Source organism: Urtica dioica, chromosome 3 (genome assembly GCF_054948205.1).
Source record: "Urtica dioica subsp. dioica isolate 48M chromosome 3, U.dioica_male_clone48M_v1_H2, whole genome shotgun sequence".
NCBI lineage: Eukaryota > Viridiplantae > Streptophyta > Magnoliopsida > Rosales > Urticaceae > Urtica > Urtica dioica.
This window is the reverse complement of record NC_142758.1, coordinates 8,580,548-8,591,423: the sequence shown is the minus strand read 5'-3', so window position 1 is coordinate 8,591,423 and position 10,876 is coordinate 8,580,548. Positions and strand designations below refer to the sequence as shown.

At 35.5% G+C, this 10,876-nt stretch overlaps 1 long non-coding RNA gene across 1 annotated transcript; it reads right to left on the bottom strand.

The window, feature by feature from the left end:
- Window positions 1-4,396: 4,396 nt before the first annotated feature.
- On the bottom strand, window positions 4,397-5,390 carry LOC149402333 (uncharacterized). The gene is made up of 3 exons (XR_016296228.1): window positions 5,325-5,390; window positions 4,742-4,824; window positions 4,397-4,422 (listed from the first exon to the last, which is right to left on the bottom strand). It is a non-coding gene; the product is annotated as an uncharacterized LOC149402333 (long non-coding RNA).
- Window positions 5,391-10,876: the final 5,486 nt, after the last annotated feature.

Below are 10,876 nucleotides of genomic sequence, written 5' to 3'. Positions count from 1 at the left end.
CGCGCAATAAGTTATGTGATCATCCTGTTCTGCTCTTCTATTTGAGCATCCCTTCTACGGGAATCTTCTGCTTGACGCTCTAGAGCACTGCTAATCACAGTCATTTCTTGTGAAAGATCTGTCAGCGCTTGCTTCTTAGGTCCCATTCTTAGTCCCTACTTCACCTACAAGTGGGAATGGGTAAGCGTTCGGTTATCCTAATATAACCGCTATCTTTCACAAAGACTCAACAAGATATCATAGATAAGGCTATATTAGACATTAGCTGACTTATAAGTAAGTAAGTTAGTGTATGTACGACCACAAGTCTATAGAAACGACTCAACATGTGCTCTGATACCAAAAATTCTATCAGGACCCGTGAGCCTTAGCTCGCCCATGAGCCGCGGCAGAGATCTTTGTATCTTGTTTAACATAAAATAAAATTCATAAAAACTGTGGTGGAAGCGCTTACGAAAAAAAATTCTAGAAAAACTTTTAAAATATTTACATAAGCTTCTCAAAAATACGGGCGAATTTTTTTGTTTTTCTTACAACATACTATTTAAAAATTTTACAAACAAAAAGACTCGACTTTTAAAAACAAAACAGACCAATTCGCCCTTGACTTAGCCATAGGTCGGTAGCCGTACATACACATTCCTACTTACTTACCGGGTTCTGCTGATGCTCTGTTTAGTCCCCCTTAGCCTTTCCTTTATCTACAATATCAAGATAATAACTGTGAGTCGAAAAACTCAGTAAGTGAATATCTATGTAACTAATGCACCGTGCACATAACATATAAGGCAATACATAACATAGAGTTCATAGCTTATCATAACTTGTGGAAGTATTAGCTTAGGTCCCAATAAATCCACCTGTCTTAAGAATCAAACGGCTTAGGTCTCGATAGATTCATCTTTCTTAAGAATCAATCGGCTTTGGTCTCGATAGATTCATCTTACTTAAGAACTCACCAACTTAGGTCCCGGTGATTCACATCATAACATACTTACTTTTATCATAATCTATGGAATTACCAGCTTAGGTCCTGGTAACTCCTACTTACTTGAGAATATGCCAGCTTAGGTCCCGGTAATTAATTCTTATCATACAATACATGTCCTACTCGGGATCTCCCAATGATATATCCGCACGACACATGTCTTATTGGCGCCAGAGAGGAGGGTGCACAATCTCCTCCCTAATCCCTGCTAGCATTGGTGCCCACAAGAAGAGTAGTAGTCATTACTTACATACATTTGATGTAAAGTCTCAAGAAGACTCTTACTTTTAACTGCTGAATAATTAATAAAAGTTGAAACTTTCATTCATTCTTCCTTGTCTGTTTGAAGCTTTATAATAAACCATAGTCTTTAGTCCTTAAACAAACCTAACAACAAATGAATAGTCAAATATAGATTTGTATGAACAAACTCTTCATGGTTTGCTTAAAACAGCATATTCACAATCTAAGGATCAAAGGGCTATTGATCTGAGTATGATTGTCAGGAGAATCTATGATGTCTAGTTGTGAGACATAGAGAGTTGGAGACTCTATAGTTCTTCCTAGGTATCTTCTGAAGATACTGAATTGACCACTACACTTCTAGAGACACTGTAAGAACAAACCATTTAACATCTACTGTCTCAGAGTCACTATATATGAATTGCATTATGCTTACCTCAATCTTGAAATGAGACATGCCATTTCATAGCTTACGTATTCTCATTTGAGAAAGTCAGAGTTCTAGATTCACTATGTGATATAGACAAGACTTATTGGTGAAGTACTGAGTTATGAAGATGTCATGAACAACTTTGTGAAGATCTCATAGATATGGAATTCATGTACAAGATTGCTGAATTGCAATGTATATCACCTCATGCTTTGTTCCTTGGAATGTGAATAAATGAACTGGCCAGTGTCCAAATTGAGTCATGACTCTTTTGGATGAATCAATGTGACTTGTTAGCTCCTCGTCAATACATTGTTTCTAACTTATATACAAGCGACAAAGGAGTTGAGAAAATAACAACTAAAATGGTAAAATGATAATTTTGTAAATCTCATCTAGTTGATGATATTCATGAAGGGTAAACATAGATAATATTCAATGGATCCACTCATCACAATTAAGTAGAATTCTTGAGTAGAAAATATATTCATTTGAACCAAGAGATTTCAGTGTCAGCTCTTTAGTGGAGTCAGTTGACATTAAACTAGAACTTGAAAAAGGTTTGTGAACTTTTGAGTACAAGTATGCTAGCTCAAGCTTTGTTCATTTGGGTCCATGAGGTCACTTCCACAAGTCATTAGAGTAGGATTAGTTAAACTAGAAGCTAAGTTAAAACAAGTTCAAATGTTGAACTAGACAAGTTTTACGAAATTTGTCTAAAGGGTAATTTTGTCCATTAGGACATAAGATGGTATGAATGTCAATAAATAAGTTTTTTGACATTGTCGTATGAGGACAATGAATTTAGTCACACGGCCAACAATATTGGATTGGGCCTTGAGGATTGATTTTCATTTCATGGAAGTTTATGTGAAAATTCTACATGGGCTTTTCTTATATTGTCATGAACAAATAAAGAAACATCTAGAAGCATGTTCTAGAAGCTCAATTTCGTACATACCATAGAGAGAAAGAGGGAATGTATTTTGTGCATTGATGTATGAAGATATTTGCCAAAAGGAAAAAGAGGAAACAAATTTATGGCATATGCCATGTTGGTATGAGAAATGAGAAATAAAGATTGTGCTTATGAATACTTGATATTCAACAGAAAAGAGGAAACTACCTCTTTAAGGAAATCCCTCCTCATATAAATACTCCACCTCATTCACAATTCACAACACACAATTTTTTAGATTGAAAGCTTCTCTCTCTAATTGTTGGCCATCCCTCTCTCTCTCTCTCTAGAATCTTTTCTTGTTCTTTTGTTTTGGCACCTAGATCCTCATTAGACCTAGAATTTTTTTTTAGCTCTTTGGCTCAAAGACTTGTTCTTGAGTCATAGTGATTAAAAGTGCCTACATACTAAATCGTAACCATACTCGAAAGACTCTAGTGTAGAAACGTTCATGGTTACTCACGGGTTCAAGAACACTCGAGGGAGACAACACTAGTACAAAACAGACTTTTGGGTGCGACTTTTTTCGCACCCAAAAGTCAATTTTTGCACCCAAAGATATCTTTAGGTGCGACTTGTGGTGCGACATTACCGCACCCGAAAGTTCGCACCTAAAAGTCTTGGGTGCGAAAAGTCGCACCCAAAAGTCTTGACTTTCGGGTGCGACATTTCGGTGCGACTTTCCGCACCTAAAGTCGCACCTAAAATATCACCAAAATCCGTGGAAAAGGCGGGTAAAAGAGCATTGGGTGCGACTTTGTCGCACCCGATAGTCAAAAGTCGCACCCGATAGTCAGTTTTGGGGAAAAAAATAGTACTTTAGACGTCGCTCTATTATAAAGTGACTTTAAATCTTTGAAAAATGTAATTGTTAACTGTGATTTAGTTGTCATCTGATTTGAAAGTGACTTTGATTCTTAATTTATTTATAAAATAAAATGCAATTAAATGACATTACTTGATTTAATTTAATGAAACATGTTACAAGCAATTAAGCAATTAAAAATAAAAGGCTGAATGAAACTTGTTATATTGAATTGCTTAATTGAAAAATAAAAATTATACCTAAATGGTCCATAATACACATAATACACAGAATAAAAAAATTGTTATAGCAATTCATGTTTATGTCCCATAAACATCACAGCATGCAACAATATTCTTTTTGTGCGCACCCTCTTATCAAAGACATAATAAAAGGAGTGCCAATAAAAGAACCAGTCCACTAACCCAGCCAAAACAGATAAATAAATATATAAAGATCCAGCAGTAGCCTGAACAATATGCCTGAGATGAAGCACTTTTAAGAACAGAGAGAACATGAGAACGAATCATGCCCAAGCCTCGAGACTGATGTTAAAAAAAAAAATCAATTTCCATATGAATATAACTTAAAAAAGAACGACAAGCCTTGGATACTTCTCGTGTAACCGTAGACTATCGGCAGAATAGTGTTTCTACCTGCAGTTGTCGAAACTTGAGCAAGTAAACACCGGATTCTGCATACTGAGGGTTGTTCTCAACATACCTAATTCCAGCAGAAGAAGTATGAGGCCACAACGAAAAAAAAACTCTAAAAGTTGCGCGCGCACACACACACACATATATATATACATACATATTGAATATGAATGATATTTTGAATGAATGATGCCTACATGTGAATCTAAAAAATCAAAGAATTTATAATCAAGGAACTTATAAATTATTCACTTACGATATGCAGTCGTCAAGGCGCTTGAGAAGTGGCAAAAAGTTTTCATTAACAACGTTCATATTTGGAGCATAAAAGTTGGTTGAAATCTGCACAGCATTAACCACACATGAGTTCATATGGAAATAAAATAAAGAACCGGATTTGGTGGATCTATGGAGTGAATTATTAGGAGCAGTGCCACAACTATAAAAAGCTTGCAAATTATTCACAAACGGCTACCAAAAATCTCTTGAACAAAAATAAGATTCTGTATTCACAGTTCCCTCTTTGTTTAACGCTAAAAGTCCCATAGAAAATAATAAAATAAACCCATTTATTAAATCAAACAAAGATAAACCCATTGTTTACCATATTTATTTAAGAAAAAAATCAAACTCTGAACACTACGTAAGATAGGATTCGAACCTTACATTCTCCAATTCATCAAAATAGTTGAGTTTACTGCGAAGTGCATCTGCAAATTCAATTAGTCTTTGCTTCTCTACAACCTGCATACGAAAATATTGATTGGTATGTCTTATAACCAAAACCAGCAAAAGTAAAGCACAAGTAAGGTGAAACTCTTATAAAAACAAACAAGTAAGGTGAAACAATTTTTTTTTCAGCAAAATACAATTACAGGAAAATAAACTATGTGTCACAGGATATCAAACTTGTTCGACCTATTGAAATAGCTCAAGGAAGACAAGCAGCAATAAAACACCATTTTCCAAAAACAGAAACATATAATATATAAGTTTGGGCTAAAGAGATAGAACACGTATGTTCTTATTTGGATGAAACATATAATATATATCAGTAAGGCTCGGCGATTACCAAGACACTGAAATAAAAATTTATTATTATCATTATAGAGAATACTATTATTATAGGAAAATTTAGAGCTGCAAAACACAGTAATTACAATTTAATACTGAAATTTGTTGATACGCAAGGAAAATATTAAAAACAGAAATGGATGAGTGGTAACAAATGGACAAAACCTTACCAATCGGTCACATGCATCGTGAAGGGTCTTAGTCTTTGTTGCTACAGCGTGATGTTGCAGTTGGAGTTCATTAAATAGATCTAAGGTATCATCCATCTGTAGAGCAGAGAGTTCAACCATTTACTAACATCAAATAAATAGAATGGATCTTTGGGAACTTAAAAATAATCATGGATCTGTAAGGGTAACACAAAATAAACTGACGTAGTATGCCATCACAAGTCTGTATTTCCAAACAGAACTCAAAATTCGAATATAAGAACTTACACAATGAACCACACGGCCAAGTGACCAAAATCAACCAAATTCGTCCAAAAATTTAACCCAGCCAAGAAATCTGAAATCAAAGGACAAATTCAAGTCATAACCATCAAAATCGAGCTCAATGAACATCACAACCAAGCCAAAACCTCAGATTTCACTCCGAAATCAAAACCCCCAAATCAAACTCTCAACCCTAACTTTCGAAATTCTTGGCTGAGAATGAAATGTCCTTACCTTGCTCGCGAAATCAACTCCCGGACGTTACTTCTCTCGCTCTCCGGCGTCTCCTCGTGGGCGGCGCGCTCAGCGGCTCGCGGCGGCGCTCGCTTCTTCTCAGCCCGCGCGCGCGTCCAGTGGCCCGGTCTCGGTGGCTGTCGGCCTCGCTCTTCCTCCACGGGCTCACTCCCTCGCTCTCTTCCTCTCTCTCGGTCTCTCGGTCTCCATCGGCCAATACTCTTCTCTCGGCTCTCTCTCTCTCTCATTCTCTCGGTCTCTCACTTTCCCTTTCTCTCTTCTTTTCTTTTCTTCTTTCTTTTTTCCTTTCCCGATTCTTTGGTGAAAAAAAATAAGAGGGAATCCCTAAAAAAAAAACAAATAAGAGGGAACAAAATCCCGCTAAATTTATAGACCAAATGTTTTGGACTTTTGGGTGCGACAAAAGTCGCACCCAAAGTTATGTTTTGGACTTTTGGGTGCGACTTTGTCGCACCCAAAGGTATGATAAACTTTTGGGTGCGACTTTTCGCACCCAAATTTAAAAAAATCAGCGAAATTTTTTGTGCGACTTTAGTGACATTTGTGTGCGAAAAGTCGCACCCGAAAGTAATTTTGGTGCGACTTTTAGGTGCAAAAAGTCGCACCCAAAAGTCATCCGCACCGAAAAACTGTATTTGTAGTAGTGCAAGCTTAGTGGGGAGACGAGCGATTCAACCTTTCCAAAGGCTTCTCAATGCTCATGCTTCTAACGAGGTTGGTACCGAGTGAAAACTCATTGTACGTGTTTTACGTGTTTAGCTAGTAAAATCGTTTTACGTGTTTTTAAAGAAATTTTTATACTCCGCCGCTTGCTAGAAGCGATAATCTTTTCTTAATCCTAGATCTATTCCAACAATCCCCATGTGGTACCACCACGAAGGATAACAGGTACCTGCTAACATGGGGTATATGTCGGAGGCGGTACCATTCCATGTCTTCTCTTTAATTAGCTTAACATGAGAGGCTGCTTAGTTCGGGTTAAATCCCGATCTTAACCTATATTTTTTTTTCGTTTTATTAAATCGTGATTTATAGGATCTCAAGATATGACTCCCAGAGATCCTAACATAAATATTATCACTTTTGAATACGAGTCTTAACCACAGTCTCTCATAACTCAGTTCACTAGGATTTAAGTTGAGAGACATTTTGCTGAAAATAAGTTGAAACAAGTTTATGATTAGTCTTTTGGTTTAGGATTTAAGTTTGTTTATATTTTTAGGATGAACAAGACAGAAGAAATCCAAATGTGTTATGAACGAAATGATACTTTACTCCTTCGAGGGAAGGCTGAAAAGAGTCTCCTTTCATAAGTAAATGACTAATCATTAATGCATAGTCAAGATGTCAATACATCAATTTTGACTAGCCACCTTGTAAAAAGGTTTGATCACTCATATCCTTTCGCAAGGCCTCGAGGGAGGATTACTAAAGATTGAGTCTAAGTGTGTAACCAACCACTTAGTCCATGAGATATACTTTGAAAGAAAATCCACTGAGGGGAGTCCTTGTCTCATTGTTTCACTCTCGAACGTACCTCTTTTAGAAATGATCAGAGCAAAGCACCGTTGAGTACTCTCATTTAAGAGAGGGTCACGAGAGTGACTCTTAGTCTGGTCACAATTGAACTTTTCATTAGTGTTGGGGATCGTGGGTTGTAAACAACAAGTATAACCCTCCCACTTAGTTTTTAGAGTTGGCACATCGTCTCTTATATGTTACGAAACACGTTTCCTAGTGTATAGAGAGATAGAAAGGAATTCTAGAAAAATGAATCTTAGATCGACATGTTTCAAGGAGAGCAGTGTTAATGCACAAAGGCACAAGGTACATACTCAGACATTTCCTATTTTCTAGAAGGAAAAGTGTGTGAGAAAAGTTTTAACTTTTAACTCACTTGAAAACTTGAAGTTTGAGATTATACATCTTCTTGCATCTTCTTGCCAACTAGTCTTCGAGGAGACCTCCCACTTAAATTTTCAAGAGCAGTAAATTTTGAACATAAGTGATATAGGCATAGTTTTGAAAACATTTTGGAAAACATATTTGATTTGGATGACAAAACATTTTCAAGTTTGAAAGTGAAAACAACTTTTCAAAATTCAAACTAGTTTTATAAAATCTCAATTTCAAAATATTCAAAATATCAAAACTTTTCAATCTTAACATTATGTTTATTATACTTCAAAAAAAAACAATTTTGCTCAATGAAATTTTTCCATTTGAGTTCTAGAACTCTCGGAATGGGATCTGGGATCCGGAATACAAAATTTTCAGAAATCCTGGAATCCCAGACTGCAAGCACCTCAGAGTAAAAACACCGTATATGACGGCCCGATGTCCAATTGAGCTAATTCCAAATGATTTGGAAAGTAGACTCACATGCCTCTAATTTGGTTCAAGAACCATTCAAATCCGAGTTCCAAGCAAAGAGATGCGCTCGTTTTACCGAGAGGTATTCTTAAGCTCAATGAATTTTGGACAAAAATTCGGCCCAGGACAAAAATGCAAAAGAATTAGGTGTGACGAAATGTTTTATTGAGTTGTTAAGTCTTATTAAGGTGTTTTATTAACAAGGTAATAATATAGCACAAAAGAAAATAACAACAAACATAAAACACGCGAGTAAATAAATAAATCAAGCAAGACAATATTACTACTTCATGAAATTACCCGAAATTCTCAAACTTCTCAAAACACGATTTTGATTATGCAAAAATTAAAAACTTTTAGAACTGATTCTAATGTGTTTTAATATTATCCCAATAGTGTAGAAAATCAACGTGCATTTTTATTTAAAGGCCCGATCAATAAATTTAAATATATCTAAAAAACAATTCTAGCAAATTCATTTCCCGGGTAAAATTAAGAAAACAATTTTCATACTCATAGTTTAAATTACATGCACATGCTTAAACTTTAACTATAGCTCTAATACCATTTGTTGGAATAGATCTAGGATTGAAAATAATTTATCGCTTCTATTAAGCGGCGGAATATAAAAAATTCTTTAAAACATGTAAAACGATTTTACTACCTAGACAAAGTGCATGAACATGTAATCTAAAATAAAACTATAATGAGTTTTCACTCGGTACCAACCTTGCTTGAAGCTTGAGTGTTGAGAAGCTTTTGGATTGGTTGAATCGCTCGTCTCCCGACTTAGCTTGTCTTCTTCGTGTCTTCTTGAATCCGAGTAACCACAATAGTTTCTACCACTAGAGTCTTCGAGTTTGGAAAAGATTTAGTGTGTGGGCACTATTAAACACAATAACTCAAGAACTAGTCTTAGAGCCAAAGAGCTAATACAAAAAGCTAGGTCTAATGAGGACCTAGGTGCCAAAACAAAAGAGCAAGAAAAAGAGAGGAAAAGAGAGGGGGACGGCCAACTTAGAGAGAGAAGGTCTCATAAAAAACTTGTTTCAACATTGTGAATGTGGTGTGATATTTATAGGGGAAGTGATTGCCTTGAAGAGGCAATTTCCTCTTTTCTATTATGGTTGAATATCACATATTCATGAGTACAATATTTGATTCTCATTCCTATCATAAAAATACCAAGGCTGGAAATTTATTTCCCTTTTTTCTCTCTTTGGCCGTCCAACATCATATAGCTCATACTATAAATTTGTTTCCTCTTTTCCTTTTTGGAAAGTATCTTCATACATCAATGCACAAAATAAATTCCCTCTTTCTTTTGATGGAGGCACGAAAATAGTCATCTAGAACATGCTTCTAGATGTTTCTTTATTTATTCATGACAATAAAAGATAAGTCCATGTAGAATTTTCACATAAAATTCCATAAAATGAAATTCAATCTTCAAGGCCCAAATCCAATCTAATTGGCCGTGTGGATTAATTCACATTGTCATCATATGACAATGTCCAAAATCTTATTTTGAAATTTATATCATCTTATGTCTTTATGGACAAAATTACCCTTTAGACAATTTTCGTAAAATTCGTCTATTTCAACACTTGAACTTGTTTTGACTTAGCTACTAGTTTAACTAATCCTACTCTAATGACTTGTGGTAGTGACCTCATGAATCCAAAGGAACAACGCTTGAGCTAGCATGCTGGGACACAAAAGTTCACAAAACATTTCCAAGTTCTAGCTTAATGTCAACTGACTTCACTAAAGAGTTGACACACTGAAAATCTCTCGGTTCAAATGAATATATTTTTTACTCAAAATTATACTTAATTGTGATGAGTTGATCCATTGAATATAATCTATGTTTACCCTTCATGAATATCATCAACTAGATGAGATTTATAAAAGTACCATTTTATCCTTCTAGTTGCTATTTCCTCAACTCCTTTGTCACTTGTGAATAAGTTAGAAACAATGTATTGACGAGGAGCTAACAAGTCACATCAATTCATCCAAAAGATTCATGACTCACTTTGGACACTGGTCAGTTCATTTATTCACATTCCAAGGAACAAAGCATGAGGTGATATACATTGCATTTCAGCAATCTTGTACATGAATTCCATATCTATGACATCTTCACAAAGTTGTTCATGACATATTCATAACTTAGTACTTCATCAATAGGTCTTGTCTATATCACATAGTGAATCTAGAACTCTGACTTTCTCAAATGAGAGTACGTAAGCTATGAAATGACATGTCTCGTTTCATGATTGAGGTAAGCATGATGCAATTCATACATAGTGACTTTGAGACAGAAGAGGTTAAATGGTTTGTTCTTAAAATGTCTCTAGAAGTGCACTGGTCAATTCAGTATCTTCAGAAGGCACCTAGGAATAACTATAGAGTCTCCAACTCTCTATGTCTTATAACCAGACATCGTAGGTTTTCCTAACAATCATATTGAGATCAATAGCCCTTTGATCCTTAGATCTTGAATATGTTGTTTTAAGCAAACCATGAAGAGTTTGTTCACGCAAATCTATATTTGACTCTTCATTTGTTGTTAGGCTTGTTTAAGGACTAAAGACTGAGGTTTATCATAAAGCTTCAAACAAACAAGGAAGAATGAATGAAAGTTTCAACTCTTT